We start from the raw sequence: 13,000 nt of genomic DNA on the forward strand, positions 1-13,000 counted from the left end.
CATACAGTTATATTTCATTCACAAGGGATGAATAAAACTGAACAATTGCACCAAGGAAGATGCTAACTAATACTGCCTAATAAATGTCAGCTAGCACCTGTAAAGCCAAATCAGTATAAAAAATTAAGAAGACATTCAGGAGTGTCATGAATTATATGTTAAACTGTAGGATGAGAGACTCTTACTAGAAAATCAAGGATGTCCCTCTCTTCTCTCAAATGGAATATGTCATTTAAGCTTATCTTTCTGTTTCAAAGCTATCATTGAAGTTCCGTTATTGTGACACCTGAGGGTTACAGGTAGACAAGTAATGACATGCAGAACTACATCATCTACTCAAAGAGAATATTTTGTATCACCTTGTGCTTAGCCTGATGCTTCTTTCTAGAAATAGATGATGCATGAGACCAGCATTGCCTTTGCAGGGTCTTAATGCCTGCTATAAAATGAGATAAAAATTTACAGGTCTTCTTGCCAAAAATTTAAAAATTTTCTCCCATACTATTTGTATATGAGCACATTTTTATTTAGACCATTAATACAACCAATTTTTTTCCAGGCCCATTTTTAGGGTATGAGAAATGGATTATAATTGGATTTAGTCATAAATCCAATGTTGTGTGATATCATACCACACCAGACATGTCTGGACTTTGGATTGGATATTGATGGGGTTACAGGCAGTCAATTAAGTGTTCAGAGTCCATTTTTCCTCCTCCTGAACTTGAAACTGTATTCATCAGGAAATCCAGGCAGGAAAGCAAAACCCACCCAAGTGACGGTAGAGAGAATTTTATACAAGGATACTGTGATGTTTTGCAGAGCAAGAAGAACAGACATAGAAAGGGATTGTGATCTACAGATCAGCATCTGGAGGAAGCCATCACTAGATCTAGGACTGCAGAGACAAAGGAAGTAACTGTGTTAGAGAAGTCAAGGAGTGGGCATCTCCAGTGGGATCTAGAAATCACACTGGAGCTTGGAAGGCATCAACCCTTAGAGGGAGCGACTGGCTGGTGGGAGATGGAACCAAGGTATCTGAGCAGCTGTTGCTGCAAGTTCTGCCCTAAGCAGTGAGAGAGAAAAAGGAAAAAATACCATGGCTTCTCCTTTCCTGTCCTTCTACATCCTGCTAGTTCTATCTTTGGCTGGTATCTATCTTCTTGCTGACAAGAAGGCAGTCAGCGGCCACAAAGCTGAAAGGGTAGCTTGAAGGGTCAGGTCCCTTATAATGAAGCTGGGGGAATGCACAAGAGAAGGAACTGAGGAAACAAGCAAGTGACCAGGGCAGGAATCAAATAAGGATAAAGACACAGGAGATGCACAGAGGGAGATCAGAATATCTCATGTATTACTGACAAAGCTCTTTGGAGACTGTCGCTTTAATCTGTGAGCCAGCTTGTTCCTTGTAATGCCCCTCTCAGTTAGATAGATTTACCTATGCTGTACCGGGGCAGAACAGGACAGCAAAGGCCACCCCCTCAGAGGTGGGCAGCTCATTTTGTTGATGTTAGTCAGAAAGATACAGTTCATAAGATTCCTGACTAATGAATGGAAATTAATTCACTATCTTTGCCAATATCACAGAAATCACCTTCGAGGACTGTAAGTATAAAACGATCAGACATTCAATCACAGGTTATAATGTCTGTCACATCAAGACAAAGTGCAACCAAAAGCTCCTCTTTAGAAATAAGACAAAATTAGATAATGATTTTTATAAGGCTTGACTTGGTGTGTCTATGGTGACTGGGGTGGTTGGGGGAAGATGTTCAGAAGCAGCCAAGTCTGAAGAACTTACTAGAGAACTACATTTCACAGTGAAAGAAAAGAGGGCCACAGGTTCATTTCATAAGATTGAAGTCCAGGTTTTAGACAATGGGAAGGGAAATGGTCAAAACAGTACTTTTTTTGTTTTGAGATGAAGTCTCACTCTGTTGCCCAGGCTAGAGTGCAGTGGCATGATTTCAGCTCACTGCAACCTCCGACTCCTGGGTTCAAATGATTCTCCTGCCTCAGCCTCCCAAATAGCTAGGATTACAGGCATGTGCCACTGTGTGCATGGCTAATTTTTGTACTTTACTATTTAGTAGAGATGGGGTTTTGCTATGTTGGCCAGGCTGGTCTCGAACTCCCAGCCTCAAGTGATCCACCTACCTCAGCCTCCCAAAGTGCTGGGATTACAGGCATGAGCCACTGTGCCTGACCAAAGCAGTACTTTTGAAAGAATGAGCTAGTGGAGATGTGGAGAATGTATTGGATAAGGAAGACGGAGGGCAGGGGGATTTGCTGGTGGATGAAGAGAAATGTGGGCATGAAATGGTCAGGCCTGAAAGGGGTGTTAGCTCATGGGAGGTTCTGTTCTTCCAATTTCTCATGGGAGGTTTGTTCCTCATGGTTCTTGCATGAGCCATTCACGTTGTCATTTTTCTCTGGGATCATATACCATTTACACTGTTACTCTTTACTCCCCAAACTGAGAGTAATTAATTATGACATCCCTTTTTAGAGAACTGGATGCAGCCTCACCATGCCTCTCAATATAGGATTCCAGAAGCTATTCCCATTCAGTCATATCAACTGTCTAGTGACACAGATTTTAGCTTCTTGCTGCCACCCACACGTGTCTCCTTTTTGAAAGGACACCTTTGGATTATCTTAATTAATCCTCACTTTCCTCTTCAAAAGTTGGGTGTGCTACTAGCTACCTGATATGGCCTGGGTATTTGTCCCCTCCAAATCCTATGTTAAAATGTGATCCCCAGTGTTGGAGATGGGGCCTGGTAGGGGGTATTTGGGTCATGGTTGGGGATCCGTCATGATGGTTTGGTGGCCTTTTCATGGTAATGAGTTCAGAGCCTATCAGATTGTTTAAAGGCAACTGGGAACTCCTCTTCTCCCTCTTGCCCCCTCTTTCACCGTGTAACATCCCTGTTCCCTCTCTACCTTCTTCCATGAGTAAAAGCTTCCTGAGGCCTCACCAGAAGCCAAGCAGAGGCTGGTGCCGTGCTTGTACAGCCTGTAGAACTTGAGCCAAATAAACTTTTCTTTATAAATTATTCAACCTCAGGTATTCCTTTATAGCAATGCACACTGGGCTAACATATTACCCCATAGTAGTTCAAGTCTTAAATGAGGTAAAGAATGTGATGTACCTAGTGCCAGGTTAGAAGAGTAGCAGACATTCAACAAATAGCTGTTATCGGCATGATTGTGGCTGTTGGACACAAAGTCAATTTGTACTTTTGCTGCTTGTCCTTTTCTCTTTACCTTATCCACTATCTTCTCTCAAGATCAAGTTCAAATTTGGCTTCCTTTGTCAAATTATACCCAAGCAGGATTGTGATGGATCTCTTTATTTTCCTGTGTCTTGGAACAGCAGAGTCGTCTCTGAGAGTTTGGTTTCAGGATTTGTCTCTGTTTCCCCAGCCCACTTGCACTTAGCAAGTGTTTAATAAACTATTTGGTGAGAACCCATATGTGGGTCATGGGTAAATTCCTAGGACAGAATCTAGGAATGGTAATCATGATCTAAGTTTAACAATATGGTTTTTTGGGGGGGAAAAAAAAGGAGAGACAGTATGAGTAAGAGGATCCTTGATTTCCACTGCTGTAAAATAAGAATAGAGGTCTCATAAATACATTGAGAGGATTATGCAAGACAACATATGCCAAGTGCTCACCTTTGAGCATGGTGACCAGTAAAGCACTCCAGAAATTATAGCTACATAGGCTTTATTAGAAATTGTACCTTGGCCAGGCGCGGTGGCTCATGCCTATAATCTCAGCACTTTGGGAGGCTGAGGCAGGTCGATCACCTGAGGTCAGGAGTTTGAGACCAGCCTGGCCAACATGGTGAAACCCTGTCTCTAGTAAAAATACAAAAAAAAAAAAAAATTAGCCAGGTGTGGTGGTGGGTATTTGTACTCCCAGCTACTCGGGAGGCTGAGGGAGGAGAATCGCTTGAACCCAGGAGGCAGAGATTACAGTGAGCTGAGATTGTGCCATTGCACTCCAGCCTGGGTGACAAGAATGAAACTTCATCTCAAAAAAAAAAAAAAAAAATTGTACCTTGGTGCTGCCACCATCACACGGGCCAACCTAAAACTCCGTTCTTATCAAACGCAGATGAGCAGCTCCTTATTTCCTGGGGGATGAGTAAGTATTACTGAAAGCTTCAGGAAGTCAGGCAGAGTTTCATACTGGGAACATCATTCATTTCAGTCATCCTTCACAATGGAACCATCTGATGAGGGAGGTACTAAGAGGTGGCAGGCCTAAAGTTATACAAATGCAGATCTTGGGAAACAAAGTTCTCACAAAATTTTCTTTTCTCTACATTCCAATGAGCATGCACATGCTTTTAAGTAGGCAAAACCATCATATACCAAGGTTATTGGGCTTCTTTGTTGGTTTTCTTGCTTATGTATTTGCTTGAAGTTTCACATTACATATGTGAGTTGCCTTAAGGTTGCCATGCAAAGTAGCAAAGCCTGGATGAAACTCATCCAATCAGGAAAAAAATTGGGGCTGGCCTGAAAAAGTTTTAATATATCTATATATCTTTATAGCTATATATAGATATACATAATGGTAAGGACTAATAGCCAATTATTTATGAAGTCTATTTGAAGAGCAATATAGTTAACACTCTGTGTTTCCTAAACTTGAGCCCTGAGGAAACTAAATTGTTACCATACCACATTTTCAGGCTACCTCTGCTTCTTAATGTTTTTCTTTAAATCAACTTGCTTTATTTTAAGATAAATAAAATTTATCTTATTTATTTTAAAAATCTTATTTTAAAATAAATACTTATTTGTATTTTAAAATTTCAAGAGCATTATATAGCTATTGAAAATAAAAAGCAGTATCACCTATACAGAGAACATACCTGAGAATAAATAGAAACAAAGCTATATTGTTTAACTAGCAGAATTTAATGAATCTCACTGTCTCTGTTATATGAAGATTGGAAAATATTCACAAAAGGATAAAGTATGACCGTGAACTAAGATCATTCTTAGTGGAGTCTGAAAGGCTGAAAAGAACCGAAAAGAAAATGCCTCTTTTGGCATGGAACTCTCTAAATCCACAGGATTACCAGTACTGGGAACCCCGCTCTTTGGGGAATGTTGGTTCAGGAGAAAGAAGAGACAAAATAACTGGATACCTACACCAGCTCCACCATTACTAAGTCACAGATCTACCTCACACAGATACTTCCTCCCTCTAGACCTTAGTTTCCTTATGTATAAAATAAAGTACATGGAATTATTAAGACTATTTTCCATTGCGCACAAGTAAAAACGTGTCTTACCACATTTGTGATCTCCAAGGAAGATAAATAAGTTGAAATATGGCACAGTCCAAGAAAAAATTTAGCTCCCATATGGATTGAACATAAACATCAGTAAGAATAGAAAATATAATGCCATCTTTTAATTGTTCCATCCCATCCCTTCTGTAAGCACTTGTGGGCCCGCCTGGCTCTAAGAGGAGCAAGCTCCAGACTACATCTAGGAAGGTAGTAAGGACTCTATGCCATTCAATTGCCTCTGCTTAAGAATAGGCTTGACCCTGCTAGGAAAACAGACCTATCTTGTATACATTGGACTAAATTGCAGGAAAAAAGTCTAAATTTACATTTTACCAACAATAATCCAATTCAGATTTAAAATCCCAAAGGCGGCTCCCGAGAAAATGCATTTGTTAGACTTAAGGCTCCAATGATATAAAATAGCAGTTGATGTTCATTTAGTCCTATGTCACAAGGGCCATTAAAAATGGTGTTTTCAATAGGGTTAGCATACAATTTCTCCCTGACCACAAATGCCAGCATAAACTAGTGGCCCCACATCAGTCTGGCAGTCTTCTATAAAGCACAATTGTTTGAAGGAATGTTTGCCACAGAGGCAAGGTGGTCATAAATATGCTGATAGCACACACTCCCTCCTCAAGGTGGGCCCAGTCTTAGGGCTTCCTCAAAGTAAAGGCACACTCGGGACAGGGTACAAAGCAGGGTTATATTTACGAAGGTGATGGGAGGAATCCACAGCTTTTTAAAATTTTTATTTTTTTTATTTTTTGAGGTCGAAGCTTTATCTTTTATCAAGCCTTCTGGGAACTGAAATGGGGAATGGAGATCCTGTTTATAAAAGAAGATGAAACAGTCACTTCGTCTTTGATATAAATCAGAAAGTGAAACGTAGGATAGCTCTGGCCTCCTGAAAGAGAACGAACAAATGAACTTTTGCCTTTTTAACACAGGATAGGCCAACCCCAAACAAAATAGTATTTATCTTTCTATTCCCAAAAAGACCTTTTCAGTGACAATCTGTTCATGACCCTTTGTGAACAGGTAGAGAGAAACTAGCAACTCAGAGGTAATGGTGAGAAGTTTTTGGAATTTTTGAGATGGGTCTTGCTCTTGTCACCCAGGCTGGAGTGCAGTGGCACTATCTCAGCTCACTGAAACTTCTGCCTCCCGGGCTCAAGCTATTCTCCTGCCTCAGCCTCCTGAGTAGCTCAGATTACAGGTGCCCGCCACCACGCTGGGCTAATTTTTGTACTTTTAGTAGAGAGGGGGTTTTGCCATGTTGGCCAGGCTGGTCTCAAACTCCTGACCTTGGGTGATCCACCCGCCTCACCCTCCCAAAGTGCTGGGATTACAGGCGTGACCCACCGCACCCGGCCTGGAATTTTAAATATGAGAAAGAAAGAACTTCTAGTGGATACTTGAATTTAGCCACCAATGCTTCCTTTCCCTTTAAGAACCTTATAACTTCCCTTCTCGATCAATAAAGTTCTGCTCCTGTCAATAGAGCACTTTCCACCTCCCACCCACAACTAAAGCTTTCCTCATTGGTGAAAGGAATCTACATGTGTCCTCCTGAGCTGGCCAATTATTTTCTGCTACTTTCCAATGATAGTGATTGGTTCAAGGTCTGGACAGCAGAGCCAACAATGTTATTCTATGAGTTTAATAAAGAAAGGTTTGAAAAAAGAAGTTGTCTCTGTCAGTCAACTTAGGCTTAGTTATGCTGCTGTAACAAACTACCAAATCCCAATGGCTTTCAACAATCAAGATTTCTTTCTTGATCCAAATATGATATCAATGAAGTAAAAAATTATAATTCTTCCACAGAAAAAGGTACCACAAGTCAAACGGCCAAACTTGATCTTAATGGATTAGAAAAATGTATAATCTTCTCAGAGTTAATATCTTGTACAAGCATTACAGGTACTCCATTAAAGTCTGATGGGGATGATACACTTTGAGAATGTAAATACAGAACTACTGACAGACACATTACCCACCAAGAGAGAAACTATAAAATATGGCTTTAACGGAGCAGTCAGTCATAAAATACTGCATCCACACATCCCCAAGGAAGACATGTGATCCAGGTAGAGCTACTTGATGTTGGCCATCTCCTGGTAGCAGTGATTGAACTGGATGGGCATATAACTCAAGTAGGATCCATCAGAGTGCTTGCCTGGGATTGAAATGCAGTTTACAGAGAAAAGAGTGAAAGAGGTACTCTTTTCTATAGCGTTTCTAAGCTGGGAAATGTGAGTTCCAGGATGGTAGATGCGACCTAATGTTTCATGTGAAGGAAGCCTGTCTTTAGAATGAAGCCAGGTAGGAACAAATAGAGATGAGAGTGAGAGAGAAAAGAGGAAGTGTTTGGGGGGTGGGGGGCAGATAAGAACCATCCTAGAGATCCTGAATCCCAGCTCCAGTTCCAAAGGTTGCTTACTAAACTTCATCCTCAGATTCTATGAGATATCTTAGTATCTTTTCCAACCTATATAATAAATTCTCTTTGTTCTGTTTTTGCTTTTTAAGCTGGTTGAATTGAGTGTTGTAACTAATATGAAAGTTAGCTCCAGAAGAAGCTAAATAGTTGATATAGAATGAACTCTATAGCCTGACACACAAAGGTCCCTTCTGAACTGAACCTACTGCCTTGCCAGACTCATTTCCTGACACCCTAGCCCACTGCACACCAGCCACATGAAAGTGCTGGCCCTTCCCCAAAACATTCTTTTTCTCAACATTGGGCAGGCATCTGTATATACTATTTCCAATCTCTTGGGACCCTCTCTTCTACTCTCTGAGAGAGCCATAGTATGTACCAAAGCCCATCCTTGCTTAGCTTCTGTTGAACATTGGCACCTGGGTTTTTTGCAGCTTAGATATAACTTCCAGCAGAATCAGAAAATCTTTCCCACAACTCAAAACCTGCACAAACTTTATCTCCTGCATAGCTCTATGCCATCAAACTTATTCTAGGCTTTAACACATATCACAGTGATACATAATTACTTATTCACTCTATCAGTACACACAAACTTATGTTCATTTGTATATGTCTAATGGTGATTCCTGGCAAAATATCTCAAATATTTGTTGAATAAATGGATGTCAAATACCAGTAGCTAGAAAGGGACATATTTGAGTCTAGAACTGGTGAGTTCTAAGAAGTTAGCATTTTACCTACACTATTCATGCATTTAGAAATGCCCCCAAACTATATTAGGTACCATAAAACTCTACATCACTGAATTTCTTCCTTTTCCCTTGACTAGTTTTCTGATTTTGGAAAGAGGTCCTGAAGATGGAGGAAGGTCTGAGAAGAGGTGAATAGCCTGCTGAAGCTACTCCCTTGTGGCAGGTAGGCACCTATGGCTCCCACTCTAGTCAGAAACACCTTCCTGAACAGAGAGGACTGCATTTCCCAGTCTCCCTTGCAGAGAGTTATATGGGTAGCCAATGGGCCACAAGACAGACACACACCTCCAGGATACTTGGAAGTTCAGTATGAGCCCTACAGGGAGGTGTCCACAAAGAGAGAGTAGAGCTTTGGCCAAGCATGATGAGAAAGATGGAGAGCTCTTCCAGGGGCAGGTCAGGAAGAAGTCTCAACATCACTGGTACCAAGTGACATGAATGTCAGGAGTGGGGTTTCATTCAGAACATTTCATACGATGGTTGGGCATTTCTCTTGACCACATGTTCTTGGTTACATAGATCTCAGCTTGATTCCTGGTCCTCCAGAAAATTTGGTAAGCTACCTAATTCTCTGTGGTAATTTTCTTTCTGCTCAATCAGCATAAGTAGATTTTATGATCTGCAAGAACTCGGACTTCCTAATTACTTTTCACAAAATGATCTTAGCCTTATCACCCACAGAGTCAATCTGTGAGGTATCAGTATCTTCTCTGAAATAATCATGTTTCTGGGGGTAGGAAGGTCAGTTTGGGGAAGTGCACCAATCCCCAGTGATTAATGTCAAGTAGAAAAACTATGTTAATAAGATGCTACAGTACAGATCCCCAACGCCAGTTCAACATCAACAAAGAGATTCATAAAAATCTGTTATTTCTGGTATACATTTTACTCATGAAAAGATTTTCCCCCTAAATTATTATAAAGGATGCTTCCTGTTTTATTTATTTTTTGAAGGAATTATTTTGAAATCAACATTAGTGAGTAAATAAACAGATGGGGAGATTTATACTATGAGGGGTGAAGCATTAAATTACATCTGAGTTAACATGAACGGATAGAGAATGTCAACATTCTTTATTCAGAGCTTGCAGGCATTCATTTCACTTCCCAGGGAATGCAGGCAAATGCATATTTATGTCTTCTTTGAGCAGTCTAGATTGTTTAAATTTGTCTAATTTGGGGCTTCCTTTTACCTCTGAACATATGCTATTTATCTTAGGACCCTGACAGCAGCCCTTTGTTTAAGAATTAATGCCTAAATAGCAGTCTTTATGTAGCTTCAAATTAAAAATATGCACTTATCTACTTAATTTAGTTTTATGCTTCAGTGAATTTCAAATACATCCTGTCTTGTTTATTACATCCTTGCAGGAGGATTTTTTAAGCCTAAGTGTTTTAATGTTAGATATGTAATCAACTCTCATCTGACTTTTATTCTAACTGAGAAGGACTGAGGAGGGGGGACCGATCAAGAAAGTGAGCTTGGTTTGGCTATTTGGAAGTAAATATTTAAATTTAGTGTAACTAATGACTATCTAGGATTCCTAGGCCCTTGTCGCATAATGCAAGGGTTTATATATGCCTATTTTCCGTAGTTCACGGCATCATGGGAAGAATTGTAAGAGGTGGAGTGCCTTAGGTATCAGCTAGACTGGCCTCTTTTTATAGATTAGTGTCTTCAATACCAGAGGACAGGGAAACAGTTCATCTCACTAAAGTCACTCCGTAGGCAGGTACCATGTTCTTTTTGCCCTGTGTGATGACTTCTGAGGACAGATGCACTTTCCACATCTTTCTGTCTCCAAAATCTGCATTCTTTTCCTTCCAGAATCATGACCACCACTCCTCTGTTCTCATATCCCTTCCTATTTCTTCTCAAATTCTGCATAAAAGAATGAGGAAGCTACTAACCTCACCAATCTGGAACTGGGCATCATTAACAGACCGTTGCTCAGGTTTGGGGCCTGGTTTGTCCCCCAAGGGCAGGAATTTTTATCAGTTGTTTTTTTTTCTCTGCCATATTCCCAGCACCTAGAAGTGTGTTTATTACCTAGTAGATACTGAATGACTGAATTATTAAATGAATAAATTAGTGAGCAAATAAATTTTAAAAATGAATGAAGTCATTCATGTATTTAAGCCCCAATCCCCAATGTGACTGTATTTGGAGACAGGAACTTGAAGGAGGTGATTCAGGCTAAACAGTTCATCAGGGTGGGGGCCTAATCCAACAGGGACTGCTGTCCTTATAAGAAGAATAAGAAGATACCAGGAGTATGTGCACATAGAGGAAAGGCCTTGTGAAGACACAGCAAGAAGAGAGCCATTTACAAGCCAGGAGAAAGAAAACCATCATCAGAAACCAACCATGCCAACATGGTGACCTTGGACTTCCTGCCCCGAGAACTGTAAGAAAATAAATTTCCATTATTTGTGATAGTCTGTGGTATTCTGTTATGGCAGCCTGAGCAGACTAACACAGAGGCCTCTCATGTCTCTTATGCTAACATCCAAACTCCTTAATTTGACACACAAGGCCCTACATAGTCTGACCCTCCATCTCCTGTAAGACCTCATAAAATAATCCCCCTCACTCTCACCTACCGGAAACACTCATGCTCTTCCATTCTCTTGTGAGCTCCTGATTTTGCTGTCTGGGTCAAATTCCCCCATTACAGGTCTTCAGCACTAGATATTCATCCCTTTCTATTGAACATGATGATAAATGGATTAATGCTCATTTCACCCACTGTTGTGCAAGCTGTAAGAGAAGAGGCATGCATTGCCTTCTGCTATTACTGTATCTCACACCTATCCAGTACTGGACATGACATTTCTACTCAAATATTTGCAGGATGAATAAATAAATAAGTATATTGAGTTAGTTGAATCAAAGAAGAACAGTTGACTAATTACAGCATAGGATTAGGAATATAAATTGTCATGCTAAAGAATATTGACAAAAATTCAGAAGTCTGGCAAAACTAACTGTCACAGAGAATAAAGATACATAGGATACACTCACATTCCTGGCAAGTGTATCAGCTGATACAACCACTTTGTAATTGCCTCAGTTTTATTCTTTAAAGTAGTGTTTCTGAGCCAGATGTGATTTGTGTACCCCCTGCCCCAGGATATTTGGCAATGTCTGGAGTCATTTTTGGTTGTCACAACTCGGGGGTGGTACTATCAGCACCAAGTGTATAGAGACCAGCCATTCAGCTAAACACCCTATGCTGCACACAACAGCCCCCGGGACAAAGAATTATCTGCCCCAAATTTCAGCAGTGCCAAGTTTGAGAAACCTGGTACTAAACTAGACTAGTTATATATCTTATGGCTTGGTAATTGCATGCCTAAGTAAGTACCCAGCACATGCTTGCACATTTACAAGAGGAGACACTACAAATGTTTATACAAGCACTGCTTACAAGAGAAAAGGCTAGAAATAAGTCAAACACCTCTCAATGGCAGACTAAATTGTGATGTATTCACCCAATAGAGTGTTATGTAGCAGTCAAAATGAATGAGTGATATACAATAAGCTGGATGAATCTTAGCTACATAATATTAACTGAATAAAGTTATATACCTTGTTTAATAAAGTTAAAAGCAATTATAATAAAAGAATACTTTATAATAGTGCATATAGAATCATTAAAGCTATTAAAAATAAGGCAAACAATTGACAAGCCTAAGATTCGGGATAGTGACGTTTTAGGTTGGGAATAATAGAAGGATGTAGTGGGGTAAGAGACTGAGGTTAATGTAGGTTAAGGTGTTAGCTTTTGTTTAGGGTGGTGAGTTTGTAGGTGCTTAATCATTTTTAAAAAGCAATAAATGAGTAGATAAATGAATGAATGCAGGCCATGTATAGACCTAATGATACAAGTGTGTTGAGAGCCAATTTTTAAGATTAAACAAATTACAGGCAACTGCGGACCAATTTAAAAGCAAAAAGTTTTTTCACATACATGGCAGTTTTCATAGAATGGTATGAAAGACTGCCTTGCTATGAAAAGGACTTTGTTTTAAATTGGTCCTCCACCTGTGATGTCATTTGAAAAAGAACACCTGCTTCTAAGAGAAAACTTTGAAAACCCTAAATGAGCAGTTATTAAATGTTTTAAGAGGGATGTTGCAATATCATAAGATCTATGACATGAAAACGGAATGAGATACTGCATAAAGGAAACCCTTCTCAGGAATGTCCGCATATCAAAGAAGAGAGCAACATTAGATTCCCAAGAAATGACTCATGCATGGTATAAACCCAAAAGCCAATATCAAGAAGGAAAAGGGAAGAAGATACTATAAGGTTCTTCTACCCCAATCATAGCACGGAAGTAAAAAAGAGATGGAAAGAGCCAGATGTATATATACAGTCAAATCTGCCATAGTGCAGTGCTTCAAAATACTGACATACAAATGCACTAGAAGCCAGCTAGCCTGCCTACCTTTCTGTCTTTTCTTTAGAAAGTT

General features: G+C 39.9%; 1 long non-coding RNA gene across 1 annotated transcript; it reads right to left on the reverse strand.

Moving 5' to 3' along the window:
- Positions 1 to 6,128: 6,128 nt before the first annotated feature.
- On the reverse strand, positions 6,129 to 12,526 carry LOC129143478 (uncharacterized). The gene is made up of 2 exons (XR_008546934.1): positions 11,123 to 12,526; positions 6,129 to 6,227 (listed from the first exon to the last, which is right to left on the reverse strand). It is a non-coding gene; the product is annotated as an uncharacterized LOC129143478 (long non-coding RNA).
- Between the last annotated feature and the right edge of the window lie 474 nt (positions 12,527 to 13,000).

Source organism: Pan troglodytes, chromosome 2 (genome assembly GCF_028858775.2).
Source record: "Pan troglodytes isolate AG18354 chromosome 2, NHGRI_mPanTro3-v2.0_pri, whole genome shotgun sequence".
Classification (NCBI taxonomy): domain Eukaryota; kingdom Metazoa; phylum Chordata; class Mammalia; order Primates; family Hominidae; genus Pan; species Pan troglodytes.